Genomic DNA, 21260 nt, shown 5'->3' on the forward strand with positions numbered 1-21260 from the left:
AGCATCAGACTCCTGGGCTCCAGCGATCCTCTCACCTCCACCTTCAAAGTAGCTGGGATTACAGGCATGAGCCACCATGCCTAGCTTAAAACAATTTTTCATATTTGCACAGGCAGGAAACATTGACCTACCTGATTGGAGTGAAGATTTGTCACATATATAACGCAAAATCTCCCCATAAGTTGAATGAACAACTTGATGGGAGAAGATTTGGTAAGGAAGTTGGGGGGAAAAAAAAAAAAAAGAAACTGGCCTGTGCGTATGTTAAACCATCATTATAGAAAATTTCAGGCACACACAAAAGGGAAGCAAGTATCACAAAGTCCCATGTCGCCTCACACGCAAAAGTTCCCAGTTCAAAACCAGGCAGAAACGGCTCCTTCCACTTTTTCCTTCATTACTTTGAGTTTGTGACATTAGGAACTAGAACATCCCACTGCTATCTCCACCTGGTTATAGAGGCACAAGGAGAAAAAGTCATCTACGCCATCGCCTTCCCACATCAAGCATCAGCACCTTTGAAGAACTGAGCCCACCTCACTTGCGGTGGACACTGCACAGATGACCTGGCCCCAGAGCCCGTCCACTCCACAGCTGCAGGCTGCCAGATGGAATCCTGGACCTGCTCTGTGACTGCAGGTGAGCAGGGACCTTAGAGATCATCTCATTCACCCTCTCATTTTGTTGACGTGAAACAGGCTCAGAGATGGGAGTGGCTGGCCTGTGGTCACAGAGCAGGTCCCTAAACTGTGCCCAGGACCCAGTTGGCACAGCCTCCAGGTTCAGGCAACACTGGAACTGAATCCAGATGGATTTCCAAAGGGCAGAGGCAGAGCTAACCTGGTTGCTTCTCCTGGATTCATTGGAACAACCAGCTAAGCAGCCCCAGAAGATCACTTCCTTCCACCTTCTGCCTAAAATGGCACAGGATGGTCCCACTTGTGAAAGCCTCCAGAGCGTCCCTTTGCTTTCTGGACTCTGCCTCGCTGCTCAGCTGGAGTCCTGAGGCCTGAAAGACCTTGCTAGTGCTGAACTGTGTCCCCCTGAAAATTCATATCTCAGAGCTCCAACCCCTAGGACCTCAAAATGTGACTGTATTTGGAGATAGGGTCTTTAAAGAGGTGATTACACCACATGAGGTCACTAGGGTGGGCCCAAATCCAATTTGACTGGTGTCCTTATGAGAGGAAATTTGGACAGAGCCACTCCACAAGAGGAACCAGGACTTCCAGGGGTTGTGAAACTCAAACCCTGAGAGCCAGCGGAGGAGCTGACCGGCCCCGGCGGCCCCTGCAGAGGGCCCGGACACTCAACACCACAACCTTCCTGCAGACCCACGTGCTCATCAACAGAAGCTTTTCTCCCCTTAGATTATAAAAGACAGCTGTAGAAGATAAAAGCCAGTGCCCATCTCCTCAAACACCAGGACTTTCCACATCACACAACACAGCAGCACACACTGACGCCTCCTGCAGACACAGAGTTGGGGAAAGGTGCCCATGTTGACCATAAACTGGATCTTATGATGGGTCCTCATTTCGTTTCTGTAAAACACACGTTTTGTTTTTTTTAACCCATCTATTGGCAAGGTCTCCATTCCGGCAGCTTTGGGTTGAATGATTTCCATCACGCCCCTCCCAGCTTCAGTCTTGCGGTGGCTGCTCACCTCCTTCACTTATTTGGCATCTCCTTAAATTTACTCTTATCTTTATTCGTTATATAATTACTTTAGCTTTATTACAAGCAACACTAGCAAGAACTTCAAGTTTCAAGGTGCAAGTTACCTGTCATGTAAGGCTGCATTAAAGCATTACCCAAACATTAACTATGCTCTGGGTCACAGGGATCACTTTGCACAATGCAGCTGTCACCTGAGCTGCTCCCTGGGAAACACTAACTGCCTCATTGCTGTGTTTGCAGGTGTGTTTTTATGTGTTAGCATTCTATAACCGCTTTATTGGGGCACAATTTAATACAAAACAATCTACTGATTGTAAGTCTACAGCTCAGTGATTTCTAGTCACTGTATACAGTTCTGCAACCAGCACAAAAATCCACTGTTAAAACAGTTCCTTTGCCAGAAAAATGTCCCGCATGCCCACCTGCAGCCAACCCTGGCTCTCAGCCTCCAGCCTAGACAAGCTGCTTTCTGTCTGTACTGATCTACCTTTTCTGTAAATTTCATATAAAGTCCACTCATAGAAACGATGTGAGTGGAATTGCTATGTTGTAAGTTTCACTTTGCTACACCAAAAGGTTAAACATAGGGTGACTATACAATCCATGAACTCCACTCCTGGGTATATACACAAGAGAACTGAAAACGTGTTTATGTGAAGAATTATACTCAAAATGTTTACAGTATCATTGTTTATGATAGCCAAAAAGTGGAAACAACAAAAATGTCCATCAGTTGATGAATGGATAAACCAATGTGTATTGAAGAGGCCTCGTTGTCTGGGGTAATACTTGAGGTCCGTTGTCTCAAGGTCATGAAGATCAAGGAAGTGAACACACACAGAGTGAGATGAAAAGCAGAAGTTTTGTTTTGTTTTGTTTCTGAGACGGAGTCTCACTCTGTCACCCAGGCTGGAATGCAGTGGTGTGACCTCAGCTCACTGCAACCTCTGCCTCCCGGGTTTGAGCAATTCTCCTGCCTCAGCCTCCCAAGTAACTGGGATTACAGGCATGTGCCACCACGCCCGGCGAGTTTTTGTATTTTTAATCGAGATGGGTTTCACCATGTTGGCCAGGGTGGTCTCAAACTCCTGACCTTCTGCCCGTCTCAGCCTCCCAAAGTGCTGGGATTACAAGTGTGAGCCACCGCACCTGGCCAAGAGCAGAAGTTTAATAGGAGAAAGAAAGATAACAACTCTGCTACAGAGAGGGGTCTCAGAAAAATGGGTTGTGGCTCCACAGTGAAATGCAGGGGAGTTATTGAGGAGCTGGTGAGCAGGTGGTGTCTGATCTACGTCGGGCAAGAAAAACTGATTGGACCAGGCATGCCATTTGCATAGGCCACGAATCTCAGGTAGTCCCCACCCTAATCTTTTACTATGCAGATGGGTTCTCTGCCTGAGCTGCGCCATGTTGCCCATTTCTTTTTTTCTTTTCTCTTTTTTTTTTTTTTTTTTTTTTGCTAGTTTGTAATAATTTTACTGCATAAGAAATTACAGAGATTGTGTAAATCATTAGGTCAACAGCGCACAGAGAAGAACAAAACAAAAACACGGTTTGGATCAAATAAAAAACAGCAGGAACAACTCAATTCTTAAAAATATCACAAATTCCCCGAATGCGGCTCCATTTGAGAGAAAATTTTTCATTTTCTGGATAGAATAATGTCTACAGTTTCATTAAGCAAAATGGAAAACGGCTTTTCAGTTTAAAACACTAAAAAGCAACTTACACAGATGTGTTGCCCTCTTCACCTGGGATGTAACAAAAATAAAGATGTGAGGCTGCCTGCCCTTGCCTAAAGCATGGCTTGAACTTTCTATTGATAGTAATCGTTTATGTAAAATATTACATTACATAACCTCCTACGTATTGAAATTGCCCAAGTCAGAGCATTCAAAAACTACTGCAAGAGTCAATTTCTTCCTATGGGGAAAAGCAAATAGATGTGCTACATGTTAAAATTTCCATTCCTCATTCGATTATTTGTCCCATTCCAAACATAAAAATACAAATAAATATTTCCTTACAAACGAAGTTCACAGTATATTGTTTTTTTAAAAAAAAGAGATAAAAAAACAAGAATCTTCATTTGCTTTGTCATTAGATAAAAATGCTAACATATAGACACGTTCAATATTTATACAAAGTGTAGGAGTCAGTCTATCCTTTCTTGGTCATAATTGAAGTTTAATAGTGCTAGTCCGTACCTGACAAGGCTCAGATCCCAAATGTACGTTCAATTCTACTAAAAGTTGCTCAAGATAATTTTTTCTCTTTTTCTGTTTAATTAAAAAAGATAATTTTGGAATTTTAGAATTACACTTGAGTTGTCTGAAAAAATACAATTTCAACAAAAAATCATATCAAGCATTCAAGAGTATATTGCTAGTGCCATAATCTTTTTGCATGTCTTTGTTTTCATAGAAAAAAAATCAATAAAATAACTTGTCTAAGACTTTTAAATGGTTAAATGTAACCACATACTATTAACGATATGCCTCATGCACACACACACTCAAACTCAAAACATGAAGGAAAAAGGATCGGACGTCTTTCTTCTGCATTTGTTCTAGCTTTCTTCTTAGCAGACCGTAGTTCTCCTTAGTTCCTAATGTCCTGGGGTCAAGCTGCAAGGAGATTTCACAGTGTTTCTTGGCCAAGTCTAGGTGTCCCCAGCATGATAAGGCACAGCCACGTTTCCACGGTAACCTGCAGAATCTGGATTTGCTTTCATTGCCTCGAGGAACAAAGCTTCAGATTCCTTGTATTTCTGGGATTTCCCCAGCACGTTTGCCAACGAGAACATGACAGAGGGATCATTAGCTGTTCATTCCAGTGCCTGTCTTCCAACTGCTTCAGCTTGAGCTAAATTACCTTATTTTCGAGCAGTGTCATCACGTGTTCCAGGCCAGGCTGTGCTCTGGTGTCAGCTCCTCTCTCCACGCATTCAAGGCATTCACGTGGCGACTGAGATCAGCGTACAGAGCCCGAGGCTGTGGTGACAATCTGGGTGTTTCCTTCTGTGTTTAATCGCCCTCCGGTAACTTCGTTTTGCCGCTTCCAACCGTTTCAGGCTGTTCTGCAGGACGCCTGGATCCGTCCACGCAGCGGCAAAGTCTGGCTGTGTTTGAACAGCCAAAGACGGCAGCTCCTCAGCTTCCTGTAGCTCATGCCTTTCTTTTAAGCTATTTCCAAGATTATTCACGGCACGAACATACTTGGGAATTCATCTTATCGCTTCCCGGTGGCACCTGCTGGCGGCTGCCTGGTTGCCTTTCTCAGCCGGGTTGTTGCCAGTGTCGTGGGGAACTGAGAACGCAGACCGGGCCTCTGCACAGCCGCTCCCCCTCCGTCCCTGGCCCCTGCACCCCAGCACCTCGCTCAGATCCCCAGCACCACGCTCAGATCCCCAGCACCACGCTCAGATCCCCAGCACCACGCTCAGGTTCCCAGCACGTCGCCCAGATCCCCAGCACCTCGCTCAGATCCCCAGCACCTCGCTCAGATTCCCAGCACCTCGCTCAGGTTCCCAGCACCTCGCTCAGGTTCCCAGCAAGATCCCCAGCACCTCGCTCAGGTTCCCAGCACCTCGCCCAGATCCCCAGCACCTCGCCCAGATCCCCAGCACCTCGCCCAGGTCCCCAGCACCTCGCTCAGATTCCCAGCACGTCGCCCAGATTCCCAGCACCTCACTCAGATCCCCAGCACCTCACTCAGGTTCCCAGCACCTCGCCCAGGTCCCCAGCACCTCGCCCAGGTCCCCAGCACCTCGCTCAGATCCCCAGCACCTCGCCCAGATTCCCAGCACCTCGCTCAGATCCCCAGCACCTCGCTCAGGTTCCCAGCACCTCGCTCAGATCCCCAGCACGTCGCCCAGATTCCCAGCACCTCACTCAGATCCCCAGCACCGCAGCACTGAGTCTCTTTTCCGCGGTGCATTTGCTCAGGGCTCCGAATCCCGTCAGCAGCACGCGGCGCCCGGCGCTGGGGAGGGACAGGACTCGCTCCGCGACCAAACCACGAAGCCCACTCGGAGGAACACGTTCCTTGCGGAGAGAAACGGGATGACGAGAAATCCCAGGCCCAGAGTGAGGATCCTTCTCTTGTGGCCGCGTTCAGAGCCCAGGGCGAGGCGTGTTAGGCCGACGAGCAGGTGCAATTACCCTCCAGTGGCTGAGGACTTGGTGAGGGGGAGGCAGCCCACGGACCCATCAAAACACAGTCGCCAGGGACACAGCCCGCCGGGCGTTCAGTGAACGGCAGTAATTGTAGTTTACGGCCCTCCCCGCAGGCTGCCAGCAAAGGAGGCCGCGTTGTCCACCTCGGGGAAGGCCGGCGGCCGTGCCTATGAACCTCCCGGGCACGCAGAGCATCCCAGCCCCTCCGCAGGTGAGCAAGGGCCATTCTAAAGAGGAGGCCCCGTTCCTGAGCTCCGAGTTCTCTAATGACTTGTCTTATGTAGTCCCTTCTGGACAATTTCCAGAACACTGAATTCGCCCACCACCAAGATGTCAAATCCCGCGTTCAAACCCAGCACGGTGATCCCTCGCGCTTTGCACAGCAGCGCCACTGCGCCCGGAAAGACCGCAGCACCCGGAAGGTGGAAGAACGTGCTCCCTCCCTGTGACTTTAAATGCTTTACAGTAGCCAAGGAAAGATAACAAGAACAGTATGCTGCCCATTTCTTTATTACTGTACGTGTGGTAACGAAAAAAGGGAAGATGGAGCCTCCGTGTGGGACACGTCTGGCCCTTTTCTGTTGGCACGGCTGCCAGCGTTCCCTGGCGCAAGCTTCCGGCTGCCTCAGCGCAAGCTTCCGGCTGCCAGCGTTCCCCGTGCAACCTTCCGGCTGCCTCAGCGCAAGCTTCCGGCTGCCAGCGTTCCCCGTGCAACCTTCCGGCTGCCTCAGCGCAAGCTTCCGGCTGCCAGCGTTCCCCGTGCAACCTTCCGGCTGCCTCAGCGCAAGCTTCCGGCTGCCAGCGTTCCCCGTGCAAGCTTCCGGCTGCCAGCGTTCCCTGGCGCGAGCTTCCGGCTGGCTTCTCTCGGTTTCAAGCTCCGTTTTTCCGGCTGCTCTTTGTCGGACAAGAAATGATTTTGGAGGCTGCTTTTTGTTGGAAGGGAAATTCTGCCGAGAACTCTTTTGCCCTTACTATCTGCCTAAATAATTTCTTTCTACGTTTTATATCAGTATAGTCACACAATGCAACTTTTTTTTTGAGAGAAGGCCCCACTCTGCTGCCCAGGCTGGAATTCAGGGGTGGACTCACAGTTCACTGCAACCTTAAACTCGTGGGCTCAATGTTCTTCCCACCTCAGCCTCCCAAGTAGCTGGGACCACAGGTGGGAGCCACCACACATGGCTGTTTTTTAAATTTGTTCGTAGATGCAGTGTCCTCCACCCTGCCCCGCCCGGCAGGCTTAGTGACAGGAGCCTCTCCAGTTCCCACCCATGAAGGGGTCCAAAATCAAGGGAACAATCCCATCTAATCGGCAGGTCTGAGTTTTTTCCCCGATTCCAAATTAGATCAGCCCCTTTGTGGGTGAGGCTACTGGTGAGGCTACTGGTTTTCAAGGCCAGCCCAGCCTAGGACATCAAGGCAGGGTGTCAGAATGGCAGCAGCTCCGGGCAAGAAAGCTGCAAAGTCCTGCTGTTCTAACTAGAGTTCTGGCAGCTTTTTATTATGAGTATATGAGCATATATTATGCATATATACTCATAATAATATGAGTATATATTATGAGCTATCATCCATTTGATGATTTGCTTTTGGTCAATTTTGAGAGCTCTGAAATGATTGCTCTTGACAATTGTGTCCTATTTTATACTTTTGGGTGTGGGAACAGATTTGCCAGCTTCTGCCCTCTGCCAGGCCTAGAGGCCCACACTTCACTATTTTTGAGTGTATAAAGTGGATGGACCATGTGCTGTGTAACCACACTCCTAGTGATCACATCTGATTGTTTCCTTCTAGGTTTTCTATAGTACAGTGATGTAAGAAACAACCACACATTTCTTGGAGTATATATATATAGATGTTTCTGCCATGAAAGCATGATCTTTGAAACATGAACAACACATATACAAACCATGTATCTCATCAATATGTCATGTACATGTACAGCAAACACATCAAAAGCATATAGCTGATTGATGAGGGAATTGTCAGGATGGTGAGTCTGAGTCACAGGGAGTTGGAGAAGTGGGGTTACGCACTCAGGGAGGAAGAAGGATGGATATAACTGCTAAGTTTGATACAAAACAGGTTAATAAATCCCAAGGCAATAAACCTGTAGCTTCTGGGCTATCTTTTATACACAACGAGACTCATTTGGATCTCCACCACACAAGGCTACACCTTATCATCCAATGTCTCAGTGAATTTTAATAAGTAGTAAACAGCAAGTCACAGAAAGCTACCTTCCCCTGTGGCTAAGGTTCCGCAGCAGCAGCAGCATCTCCTGGGAACTTGTTAGAAATGAAAATTCCTGGACCCCAGCCCAGACCCAGCAAACAGACTCTGAGGATGGAGCCCAGAGATAGGTGTTTTTTATTTATGTTTTATTTTTTTGAGACAGGTTCTTCTCTGTCGCTCAGGCTGGAGTGCAGTGTCACGATCATAGCTCACTCCAGCTGTGGCAAGGGTTTTTTTTGTTTTACTTTTTGTAGGGTACTAGGGTTTCCCCTTGTTTCCCGTGAGCTCCTGGCCTCAAGGGATCCTCTGGCCTGGACCTTCCAAATTGCTGGGATTACAGGCATGAGCCATCGCACCTGGCCTGGGATTTTAAGTATCTTAACACACTCTCAGCCAGGTGTGTGAGTCATGCCTGTAATCCCAGCACTTTGGGAGGCTGAGGCAAGTGGATCACTTGAGCCCAGGAGTTCAAGACCCACCTGGGCAACATGGGGAGACACCCGTCTCTACAAAAAATACAAAAATTATCCAAGTGTGGTGGCAAGCACCTGTGGTCTCAGCTACTGGGGAGGCTGAGGCAGCAGCACTGTTCTATCGCATAGCAGTCCAAACTGGAAACTTCCCCAATGTCCATCTGTGGGGAATGGATACATAAGGTGTGATGCTGAAAATAGTAAACGTCCACCTGAGCCTTGAGCTCCTGGGAAACGGCGACTGTTAAGAAATCCTCCACCCTCTAAAGCAGTTTGGAAATTTTTCAAGGAACTTGAAAATTCCTTTGACCCAGTAATCTCATTACTGGGTTTACATCCAAAAGAAATAATTGTTTTACCAAAAAGACACATGGCACTTGTGTTTTCATCGCAGTGCTATTCACGATAGCAAAGCCATGGTGCTCATCCATGGTAGATTGCATAAAGAAAGTGTGGCACATATACACCATGGAGTACGACACAACATAGAAAAGAACGAAATCACGTCCTTTGCAGCAACATGGGTATAGCTGGAGGCCATCATTCTAAGTGAGTTAATGAAGGAACAGAAAATCAAATACTGCATGTTCTCACTTGTAGGTGGGAGCTAAACACTGGGTAGTCATGGACATAAAGATGGCAACAAGGGCTGCTGGGGACTACTAGGCGGGAGGGAGGAAGGGAGAGGGGAGGGTTGTATAACTAAACGGGGTGCTATGCTCAGTACCCGGGTGAGGGAGTACCAAGCCTCAGCACCACACGGTATACCCAGGTGACAAACCTGCACATATACCCCTTGAATCCGAAATAAAAGTTGAAATTATTAAAAATAGAAGAAACACCCCACCCTCCTGTAGGCCTTTGCCCTGCCACATGGATAAGGCTCATGGTGAACCCCTGTTGACCAACAATGAGGCCAGATCCAGACCCTCCAAATTCCCGATCCTCAACTCATGAGTGACTAGCTGAACTGTTTGTCCACACTGAACAATCTGGATAACCTGTTGAACCTGTTGTTCAATACTGAACAACCTGTTGACTTGTCCTACTTTAGTCGGGCTTCCTGGTTCCCCGCAGGCTGTGACTTTGGCCCACCTTGAGCAGCACAGAAATCCCCCTAACAGCCCCTCCTCAGAATCTCAATTTCAGGAGAGAACACTCCCCCATCCACTGTCCCATCTGTCACTGCTCATCCCACCCCACCTGCCCTGGTCTTTCTAGCCGTGCTGACTCCTCCCTGCAAACGTGAAGGCCTCTCTGTAGCCTGGGATAGAGGTTCTTGCTGTCAGAGGAGTGGGCCTCCTACTGCAACAGCCCCTCCCTACTGCAGTGGGCTGTCCTGAGGCTGGAGTGCAGTGGTGCGACCTCCGCTCACTACAGCCTTGACCTCCTGGGCTCAAGCAATTCTCCTGCCTCAGCCTCCCCAGTAGCTGAGACCACAGGTGCTTGCCACCACACTTGGATAATTTTTGTATTTTTTTGTAGAGACCGGGGTCTCCCCATGTTGCCCAGGTGGGTCTTGAACTCCCGGGCTCAAGTGATCCACTTGCCTCAGCCTCCCAAAGTGCTGGGGTTACAGGCATGACTCACGCACCTGGCTGAGAGTGTTAAGACACTTAAAATCTCAGGCCAGGCGCGATAGCTCATGCCTGTAATCCCAGCAATTTGGAAGGTCCAGGCCAGAGGATCCCTTGAGGCCAGGGGTTCAAGACCCACCCGGGAAACAAGGGGGAAGGTCCTTGTGCGGGTCTTTGGTGACCATAGCAGGGTGGGTTCTGTGGTGCCCCGTGCAGATCCCTCCACCCAGACCAGACGCACCCCTCGATCGACAGGGAGCACAGCCTGCACTGAGCCCCTCTGTAGGCACTGCCCTGAGGAAGGGAAATGCCTCACCCAGGGCCACGCCTCCTCCCTGGAAGCAGCCAGAACCCAAAGACTGATTGGAATGGGGCACAGAGGCCAGGCCCTCCCACCTCAGCCTCTCGTTCCTGCAGGCTCCTCCCAGAGCCCCTGGGGTGGGCTGAGGCCTCAGTGGTAACCATCTGGCCGCTCAGCTCCTCCCTCTGCCCAGTCACGCCTCCCTCCCTCCCTTGAGGATGTGATCCCAAGAGCACTCCCCCAAAAACTTCCTGCATAAAGCTCTGCTTCAAGGCCGGCGCGATGGCTCACGCCTGTAATCTCCACAACTTTGAAGGGCCAAGGCAGGTGGATCGCTTGAGCCCAGGAGTTCAAGACCAGCCTGCGCAACATGACAAAACCCCTTATTTATGAAACAACAACAACAGGGAAAAAAAAAAAAAACACAGAAAAAAAATTAGCATGGCATGGTGGTGTGCACCTATAGCCTCAGCTACTGGGAAGGCTGAGGTGGGAGGATCGCTTGAGTCTAGGAGGAGAAGGCTGCAGTGAGCTGTGATCGAGCCACTGCATTCCAATGTGGACGACAGAGCAACACGCTTCCAAAAAACACAAACAAAACGAAAAAACCAAGTCTCCGCTTCAGAGGCATCTGCTGGGAGCTCAGCGAGCCCAACCTGAGAGTCGGCGTGAGCTTCCAGGGGGCATCACGCAAATCATGGCGCTGGGGCGTTATCTGCGTGAGGTTCCCATTGTGGGTCGTCAGAGCCAGACCTGAGCATGCGTCCGGGTCAGCCCCAGCACACCCTAGGAGCCTCGGTGTCTTCACCAGGAAACAAACAACAGAACCTACCATGCAATGACCGTGAAGAGTCTAGGAGTTAGCACCTGCCGGCCCAGGGAACAGTCATTCAGGACAGCTGGGGTTAAGTAGTGACGCTGTCCCGCAGAGGCAGGTGGCCGTGGCCATGAGGGGTGCGTGGGGGTGAGGGGCACTAGTACCTGAGTGTCTGTCTGGTGGGACCCTCGCACTTCGTACCCTGCCTGGTTTCCTCATCTGCAAATGAGCTGATCTAGAATCTTCTTTCTAGATCTGGATTGAGGGCCAAGCACATGGAGACTGGGAAGGAGTGTGCGGAACTGGGTGGGCTACTGAGCGCTTGGGAAAGGGCGGCTGCCTCCAGGGCAAGCCTGTCTCCCAGGGTCTGGAAGGCCTCAGGGCTGCAAACCCCCCCTCAAATCAGCCTCCTCCTATGGGCTCAGAAGACACCCAGTGCTCCACCCAGATCGGGCCTTCTGGGAGAGGTATGACCCCATCTGGCAGCTGAGAAACTTGCAAAATGTCAGCCTACAATGAAGTCTTTGGGTCTCAAATCAGAAGAGATCATGTAGCTGGTGGAAGGCAGTTGAGTTTTGGCGTTGGGACACCTGCACTTGAATCCCACATGGATTTGAGTCACCTCTTGGCTGTGTGACTGCGGGCAAGTTAAATGCCTCTATCGTGGGCACAAGGATAATGAAGCCTGCTGCCTGGGGTTTTAGTTAAGATTAGAGTTTGGAAGTTCACTGTGAATGCCTGGCATATAGCAGGTGCTTAAATAAGGAGCAGTTAGCATTAACAAGCATCAGGATTTTTTTCTGTAGGATGTAAATTTTCAGATCCAAATGCCAGCACATTCATTCTGGCCAGTGGAACAAAGGGAAAATATTTTGCATTGAGGCTATACTAGGAAAGCCAGGACACAAGGTCACAGGGATCCACCAGGGGCCACAACAACTTCTGAAAAAAATAAGCTTTTTTTTTTTTTGAGACGGAGTCTCGCTCTGTCGCCCAGGCTGGAGTGCAATGGCCAGATCTCAGCTCACTGCAAGCTCTGCCTTCTGGGTTTACGCCACTCTCCTGCCTCAGTCTCCCAAGTAGCTGGGACTACAGGCGCCCGCCACCACGCCCGGCTAGTTTTTTGTATTTTTTAGTAGAGACAGGGTTTCACCGTGTTCGCCAGGATGGTCTCAATCTCCTGACCTCGTGATCCGCCCGTCTTGGCCTCCCAAAGTGCTGGGATTACAGGCGTGAGCCACCGCGCCCAACCCAAAATTAAGTTTTTAAAGAGCAGCCCTGACATTGGGAAGCTGGCATGGCGCTCACAGCCGCACCTGCTGTTCTCCTGCTGGACATAAGCAGCCCCACAGAACGCCAGCCCCAGACAGAGCTACTTGGAGACAAAGATGAAAGGAGACCAAGCCAGGCCACTTCGTCACTTCGTCTAAGCACAGATGTGAGAAGTTCACTGCACCACCCACAAAGCACCAAACACTCCCAGCCAAAACCAGTGGCTGTTTCTTCTTTGTCAGTTACAGCTTATTCTTCCCTCTAGTCTTCCCTTCTCATAGATTAGGTATCATTTATCAAGACACCCAGTCACGGAACCGCCCTCACTTTCTAACAGCATCCAGTTTAAAGCAAACTCAGACATTGCCCCCAAATCCCCAGCTAAAGCCCAAATCCTATTAATACCTTCTAAGACCCCGTTCCCGGGAGACACCCACAATTCCCTGAAGTGTGTGTTCTCCTGCACTGCAATGAGCAATAATCCCAACTTGACCAACTGCCTGTGGTCCCTGGTGGTCTTTGGCTGGAGGGCATCGATGGCTCCTAAGCTTCTGGAAGTATTCTGTGTTCCTGCTTTTGTCATCCCTTATCTGTTACTCATTAATGATCAGTTGTTCAAAATGAAGTGCAAACAAGCCAGTGGGGTGGGGTGGCACCTTCCTGTGCCCCCAGCTACTGCTTGAGCCCAGGAGTTAGGGTACAGCCTGGGCAATGCAGCAAGACCCCATCTCTAATAATAAACCCCAACCCCCCCTTACTCAATGAAGTCCCATAGACTTGTCCAGAGCACTGAAGAGGCTGTGTCCTCTCAGAAGCATGGGCTGCAGCTTCAGAAAGAGACAGACAGGAGGTGGAGCTCCTACAGACACCCATGGAGGCGGGCACAGCAGTGATGCCCCAGAATCAACATCCCAGGAATCCTAAGGAAGGAATGAAGGATCTGCTGCCCCTGCCGGGTTCCCTGCATGGTCTTGTTCATCACTTGACATTCCTGTGAAATTGCACCAAGTGGCCCATCTAAACCTTGGTCATGGCCTGTGGCTTTTGTGGCAGCCACGAGGAAGGACAGACAGGCTCTCGGGGTGCAGTGGTGAGCAGACAGGTGAGCAGCAGGTCATAGGCTTACAGCCAAGGGCAGAAGACAGTGACAAACCAGGTGTTACAGTTTAACTTTATCACTGTTAAAAATTAAGGGACGTCCAGGCGCAGCGGCTCACACCTGTAATCCCAGCACTTTGGGAGGCCAAGGTGGGCAGATCACCTGAGGTCAGGAGTTCAAGACCAGATAGTGAATATGGCGAAACCTCTCTCTACTAAAAATACAAAAATTAGCCGGGCGTGGTGGTGGGCACCTGTAGTCCCAGCTACTCAGGAGGCTGAGGCAGGAGAATCTCCTGAACCTGGGAGACAGAGGTTGCAGTGAGCAGAGATCACACCACTGCACTCCAGCCTGGGCGACAGAGCGAGACCCTATCTCAAAAAAAAATTAAGGGACAACCTCAGTGAAAATATTTGCAACACATATAATGACTAGGAGATAATATACACATTATCTATAAAATATAACAAATGTCTGGAATAAGTAAATATTTATATTTACATATTAAATACAGGTAAAGAACTCCTAAAAATTGGTTAAACCATTAAAACCTGCATGGGGGAAAATAGCAAAGGATACGAACAGGCGATTCACAGAACAAAATAAGTGGATGTATAAAAAATATACTCAATTAAAACAGTAGTAAGACATTTCTTGCTTAGCCAATTGCCAACGTTGCAATGATTTATAGAACCCACCAAGGGCAAGAAACTGGGGACCCAGCACCCTGCTTGTGGGAGCACAAGGGGTTCACCTTCTAAAGGGCAGTTTGGGAGGAACCACAGAGAGGAAAGAAACCTTTCTTTTAAACCAGCCTTCCAGGTTTTTCAGTCTTCTGAAAATCCCAGTACAAAGAAATCTGCACAAAGACAAGCCTCCGTGTATTACTAACCGTAATAACTCTGGTTCCGGGGCAGGAAGAACCAAGATCAATGGGGGGGAACTGAATCCACAAAGAGACCCAAATGTGTTTGGGAATTGAGCACATGGTAATGGTGGAGTTTCAATGGAGAGAACAGTGACCTATGTAATAGAAAACCAAGTCAAAGGTGAGAAAAATTAATGGTGGGGATAATGGTGTGGTTACAAAAAAAAAAAAAAAAAAGGAAAGTGGGACTGCATGGGACTGGGACTGGAGGGAGAGGCGAGTTGGAGCAAGTTTGGTTTTTTTCCCTTTCCCTTGGTCAGCAAACTACCCTCCAGCCAAATCCAGCTTACAAGCTATTTTTCTACTGCCCAGTGAGCTAAGAACATTTTTTACACTTTTTACTGCTTAAAAGGATTAAAAGAATAATATTTCATGACATGTGAAAATTAGATGAAATTCAAATGTTGGTGTCTGTGAGTGAAGTTCCATTGGCACACAGCCCCTCCCTCTCGTTATATGTCACCTTTGCCGGCTTTGGCACTAAAAGGGCAGATGTGGGTCCTTCCGACAAAACCGAAAAGTTTCTGTACGTGGCCCTTGCAGAGAAAGCCTGCAGACCCAAGCCTTAGAGAGAGGAGGTATGAGATTATAGGCTTTGGTGTGGGTGGCTGGGGAGGTCCCTTGGTTCAGGAAATGGTGATTCCAAAGGCTGTTGTTGTCTGGGCGCTGGTGCTGTCTTCCTCCTCTGTCCACCCCATATCTAATGCATTCTGAGCGCTCGCTGGGCAGTCAGTGCAGGGCGGGACAGCAGTCACGTGTGGCTTCCCAAGGCATACAGTCACGGGCCCCTTAACAAGGATGCAGTCCGAGTCTGAGAAATGGTCGTTAGGTGGTTCCTGGCGTGAACATCACAGACTGCCCCCACACCAGCCTAGACGGTGTACTTCCTGCACCCCTAGGCTGATTGGCATAGCCCGTCACTCCAAGTGACGTCTGTTCTACGACAGTACGGCTATGACATCACGAGGCCATAGGAGTTGTTCAGCTCCGTCATGATCATGGACCACTGTCTTGCATGTGTCCCTCCTTGCCTGGAAGGTCGCTGTGCAGTGCATGATGGCACTCCCATGTCAGGGGGCGCCTCGCTGGACCATCTCGTGCCACTGCCCACTGTCTGCCACTTTCCAACAGCTCCCTGCCCTAAAGCCATCCTGTTACTGCTTTTCCACCATTTCTTCCTCTGTGCATGTTACCCCAAACTCTGCAGGGACTACCGCTCGCCCAACATGCATTCTGGAACCTTCTGCAATCCTGTCCCACTGCCCCTGAGCAGAAGCGGCAAGCAAGGGTCACCGCAGCCCAGGCGATGCCTCTGTCCTGGCCCCCTGTCCAGGTCCACAGCCATCTTCCCCTCCCCGGGGTGGAGTGCAGGCTCCAGATCAGTTTCTGTCTCCCCAGCTGAGAGCCCTTGTCTTGGTTCAGGTTGCTATAACACAATACCATGCGCTGGGCGGCTGAAACAATGAACACTAATTTCTCACAATTTTGCAGGCTGGAAGTCTAGATCGGGGTGCAGCACAGTGGAGTTCTTGGTAGGGATCCTCTTCCTGATTTATGCCCAGCTGCCATCTCACTGTGTCCTCATGAGAGAGGGAGAGGAACCAGCTCTCAGTCTCAGTTCTGTCTCCCCATGAATCTGAGAGTGGGCAGAGGCCAGGAATCTTTGTCCCCAGGCACAGCTACTCCAGAGGCTGAGGTGGGAGGATTGCTTAAGTCCAGGAGGTTGATGCTGCACTGAGCTGTGATTGCATGACTGCACTCCAGCCTGGGAGACAGAGCAAGACCCTGTCTCAAAGGAAAAGAAAGAAAGAGAAAAAAGAAAAGGAAGTTTTCATGCCCAATGTGGTAGCATAAGGGGGCATGGGAGACCTGACGAGAGGGTGTGGCAGACAGAGGAGACGGCGGCAGCGGAACTGTCTGGGGTTGACAGTGGGCATGGGGGTTGAACAGCAGGGATGCACTGGCACCATTTCTGAGGGAGGGGACATTTGGGAGAAGCTGCTTGAGGAATGGGAGGCCATAAGTTCGGGCGTGGCGCTGGAGCTTCAGGGCCTGGAGAAATTGGAGTGGAGATGACAGAGGAAGTATCCGTATCACATCCTCGGTTTGCCGAGGATATGATGTCTGTGCCGCCATATTGACTGCAGCACTATTCACAATAGCCCAGATACGTGAGCAAAGCAAGCGGCCATCAGAGGAGGAGTGGGTGGAGACAATGTAGGGGATGTGCACAACAGAGCACCACTCAGCCTTAAAAAGAAGATAGTCCTGTCACTAGTGACAACATGGACGAGCCTGGGGGACATGTTAAGTGACATACCGCATGACCTCACTCTTACGTGGAGACTAAAAAGTGTAACTCACAGAAGCAGAGAATAGAATGGTGGTTGCGAGAGGCTGGGTGGTGGGGAGGGGTGGATAAAGGAAGATGGTCAGGATACAGAATTTCAGTTAGACAGGAAGAAAAGATTCAAGAGGGATCTGTTGTGCAACATGGTGAGTATAATAAAAATACTGTATTCTTGAAAATTGCTAAGAGAGTAGATTTTAAGTGTTCTCACCACACATACAGACAAATAATATGTGAGGGAAAGGAAGAAATAAAGAAGGAAGGTAGGGAGGGAGGAAGGGAGGAAGGAGGTCAAGTGAGAGACGGGAGCTAGGGATAACAGGGAGAGACACGGATAGTCTTTGCAGCCATGGTGGTGGATGATGCCGCCCAGGGAGAGAGCACGCATGAGAACAGAGGTCAGGCCCGTGTCTGTAGAATTCCAACATTTAAGAAAGGTAGGCCACGTGCGATGGCTCACGCCTGTAATCCCAGCACTTTGGGAGGCCAAGGCGGGCAGATCGTGACGTCAGGAGATGGAGACCATCTTGGCTAACACGGTGAAACCCCGTCTCTACTAAAAATACAAAAAAAATTAGCTGGGCATGGTGGCAGGTGCCTGTAGTCCCAGCTACTCGGGAGGCTGAGGCAGGAGAATGGCATAAACCCAGGAGGCAGAGCTTGCAGGGAGCCCAGATGGCACCACTGCACTCCAGCCTGGGCAACAGAGTGAGACTCTGTCTCAATAAATAAATAAATAAATAAAATAAACAAAAGAAAGGTAGAGGAAGAGGAGAGTCAGACTGAGGCTCAGGAGGCGGGAGGGAACTGGAGGAGGTGTCATAGTTCAGGTCCACTCTGTTGAGGCTTCAGGGAACTGACAAAGGTGGGAACTGCAAACGCTCATGGCTTTAGAAGCACGGAGGCCACCTGCGACTGTGGCGAGCGCTGCGCTGCGTCTGTCCGTCCCTGTCCCTCCGGAGTCATTCATCAGCTGATAAAGGCGTTGCCCTGGCTCTGCCTGGAGCTGGCACTGAGCAGCACTCTCGCCAGCATTCCAGGGGCACAGCGGGACCAAATCAAGCAAGCTCCCTGCCCTCCACCCCAGGGGAGACGCAGGCACCGAAAAAAGAAACAAACAGATAACGTACGTGATCTCAGCTACTGACCAAGGTCAGTCCAACATTTGAAAAATCAATCAATGACATTCACCATATTAACAGACTAAGAAAAGCCATAGGATCATCCCAGCAGTCGCAAAGCAGCATTTGACAAAATCGAATATTCATCCGTGATAAAAGCTCTCAGGTAACGAGAAACAGCAGTGAACTTTCTCAACCCAATAAGGGGCATTAATGAAAATCCTACAGCTAACATCACACTCAATGGTGAAACACAGGGCGCTTTTCCCCAAGATCAGGAGCCAGCCAGGGATGCTGACTCTGGCCACTTCCAGTCAACATAGCACTAGAGGTTCTAGCCAGTGCGATAAGTGAGAAAAAGAAATTAAAGGCATCTAGGTTAGAAAGAAGTAAAACTGTCATTATTCACAAGGACATGATATCTATTGAGAAAATCCAATGGAATCTATGAAAAGCTACTAGAACTAATAATACTAGAGCTAACAGATTCCAATGGAATCTACAAGGAGCTACTAGAACGCATATTATGTGTGTGTGTGGTGACTTTAGCAAGGTTGCAAGGTACAAGATCAATATGCTAAACTAATTTGTATTTCTGAATACTCCCTGTGCTAGGCTGTTCTTGCATTGCTATAAAGAAATACCTGAGGCTGGGTAATTGATAAGAAAAGAGGCTTCATTGGCTCATGACTCTGCAGCCTGTGCAGGAAGCATTCCGCCAGCATCTGCTTCTGGTGAGGATTCAGGAAGTTTCCAATCACGGCAAAAGACAAAGAGGGAGCAGGCACATCACATGGCGAAAGTGGGAGCAAGAGAGAGCGAGAGGGGAGGTGCCACACACTTTTAAAAACCATATCGGGGAGAACTCATAATTGGGAGGACAGCACCAAGGCCACGGTGCTAAACCATCCATCAGAAATCCGTCCTCATGATCCAATAACCTCCCACCAGACCCCACCTCCAATATTGGGAATTACATTTCAACGTGCATTTTGATGAGGACATAAATACAAACTATATTACCACCCTTAAACAACTGGAAATTGCTTTGTGTTTGAGAAATAAAAGAAACTGCTGAATTCTGTTCTGTAGCTTTGGTTGTACACTTGAGCTTAAATCAAAAGGTTATGTTAATTTGTGAATAATTATAATGATAAAAAATGGTGCAGATACAACCTTCACTTTGGAAGCACTGCAGAGTTAAGTATTTTTGGGGAAATTATAAACAATTAAATCGTTTCCCAACGAGCTCAACCAGCCCATTCTGGGCAGTCCCCAGACATAAACTTGTGACAAACTCTAGCCAAGCAACTTACCCACAGGAGAAAAACGTCTCCCTGTTTCAAGATGGGCTGTGGTGCTTCTCTCCTTTCTCCTCTTTTTCTTTTATAAACCCTACATTCGCCTGTATTCAAGAAAATCAGCCAACTAATTGGTTTCTACGTGTTTGTGTTCAAGGGAACGTCCACATTCACTTAGCTATGCTGTGTCTCTGAGCTACTCTCTGACTCTGCAACTCTCTCCTTTTCAGTGGTTGCACTGTACTCTGTATTCTTTGGACTGGCTGTGTGTGGGTAAAGGCAAAAAGTGCAGGTTAAAAAATCAATTGGAGTGGTTATTTTGTAACATATGATAATTGAAATGTGGCCATGTAGGAAAAGGTTTCTTCTTCTTCTTCTTCTTCTTCTTCTTCTTATTATTATTATTATTATTTTTGAGATGGAGTCTCACTCTGTCCCCAGGCTGAAGTACAGTGGCATGATCTCAGCTCACTGCAACCTCTACCTCCCAGGTTTAAGTGATCCTCCTGTCTCAGCCTCCCAAGTAGCTGGGATTCCAGCGTGTGCCACCACACATGGCTAACTTTTGTATTTTTAGTAGAGACAGGGTTTCACCACATTGGCCAGGCTGGTCTACAACTCCTGACCTCAAGTGATCCGCCCACCTCAGCCTTCCAAAGTGCTGGGATTACAGGTGTAAGCCAAGGCACCCTGCCTATATCATTTTTAAAGATGCTATACTGAAATATTTAGGGATGAAATTATATAATGATTATATTTATTTTTAAACATTTCAGCAAAAAATACACATGTAAAGCTAAATTCACAAGATTTTACTGATTGTGAAATATTGGTGGTTTATAGTTGTTCATTATACTAACATCCATGTGACTGGTATATTAAAAATCTTTTTAAACATTTATTTATTTACTTATTTATTTTGGAGACATGGCCTCACTCTGTCACCCAGGTTACAGGGCAGTGATGCGATTACAGCTCACTGCAGCCTTAGACTCCTGGGCTTAAGCAATCCTTCTGCCTCTGCCTCCCAACTAGCTGGGACTACAAGCATGTATCAGCATGCCCAGCTAACTTTTTTTCCTTTTCTTGTAGAGATGGGGTCTTGCTATGTTGCCTAGGCTGGTCTCCAACTCCTGGCCTCAAGTGATTCTCCAGCCTCAGCCTACCAAAGCACTGGGATTTCACAGGGCGGCCACTATGCCTGGCCTATTTGAATTTTTTTAAGGGATAAATAACTTTTATTTAATTTCTAATTTAAGCTATGGTATTTGAGGTCTCTTTGTTACAGCGGTTTATTTTATTTTTATATTTTGTTTGTTTGTTTGTTTTTTTGTGACAGGGTCTCACTCTGTCACCCAAGCTGGAGTGCAGTGGCACCATCTTGGCTCACTGCAATCTCTGCCTCCCAGTCTCAAGCGATCCTCCCACATCAGCCTCCCAGGTAACCCGAGTATCTGGGACCACAGGTGCACACTACCATGCCCAGCCAATTTTTTATGTTTTGTAGAGATGGGTTTTGCTATACTGCCCAGGCTGGTCTTCAACTTGTGAGCTCAAGTGATCTGCCTGCTTTGGCCACCCAAAGTGTTGGGATCACAAGAGTGAGCCACCATGTCTGGCCTATTTGAAATTTTTAATTGAAAAGCAAAAATGAACAAAAACACAATTTGGGCCCACAAATACACAGTTATTTGATTTTCACCAAAGGCACCAAAACAATTCAACATGGAAAGGAAAGTCTTTGCAACAAATGGTTCAGAAACAACCATAGGGGAAAGAAATTAACATTAATCCCAACCTCACACCAAAACAAAAAAGTTACATAAATATGTATTCTTTGGACTGGCTGTGTGTGGCAAAAAGTGCAGGTTGAAAAATCAATTGGAGTGGTTATTTTGTAACATATAACAATTGAAATGTGGCTAAAT

General features: G+C 48.5%; 1 pseudogene; it reads right to left on the bottom strand.

The window, feature by feature from the left end:
* Nucleotides 1-3955: 3955 nt before the first annotated feature.
* Nucleotides 3956-6362, bottom strand: LOC105531527 (annotated as a pseudogene).
* Nucleotides 6363-21260: the final 14898 nt, after the last annotated feature.

This window comes from Mandrillus leucophaeus, unplaced genomic scaffold (assembly GCF_000951045.1).
Source record: "Mandrillus leucophaeus isolate KB7577 unplaced genomic scaffold, Mleu.le_1.0 Scaffold891, whole genome shotgun sequence".
NCBI classification, from domain to species: domain Eukaryota; kingdom Metazoa; phylum Chordata; class Mammalia; order Primates; family Cercopithecidae; genus Mandrillus; species Mandrillus leucophaeus.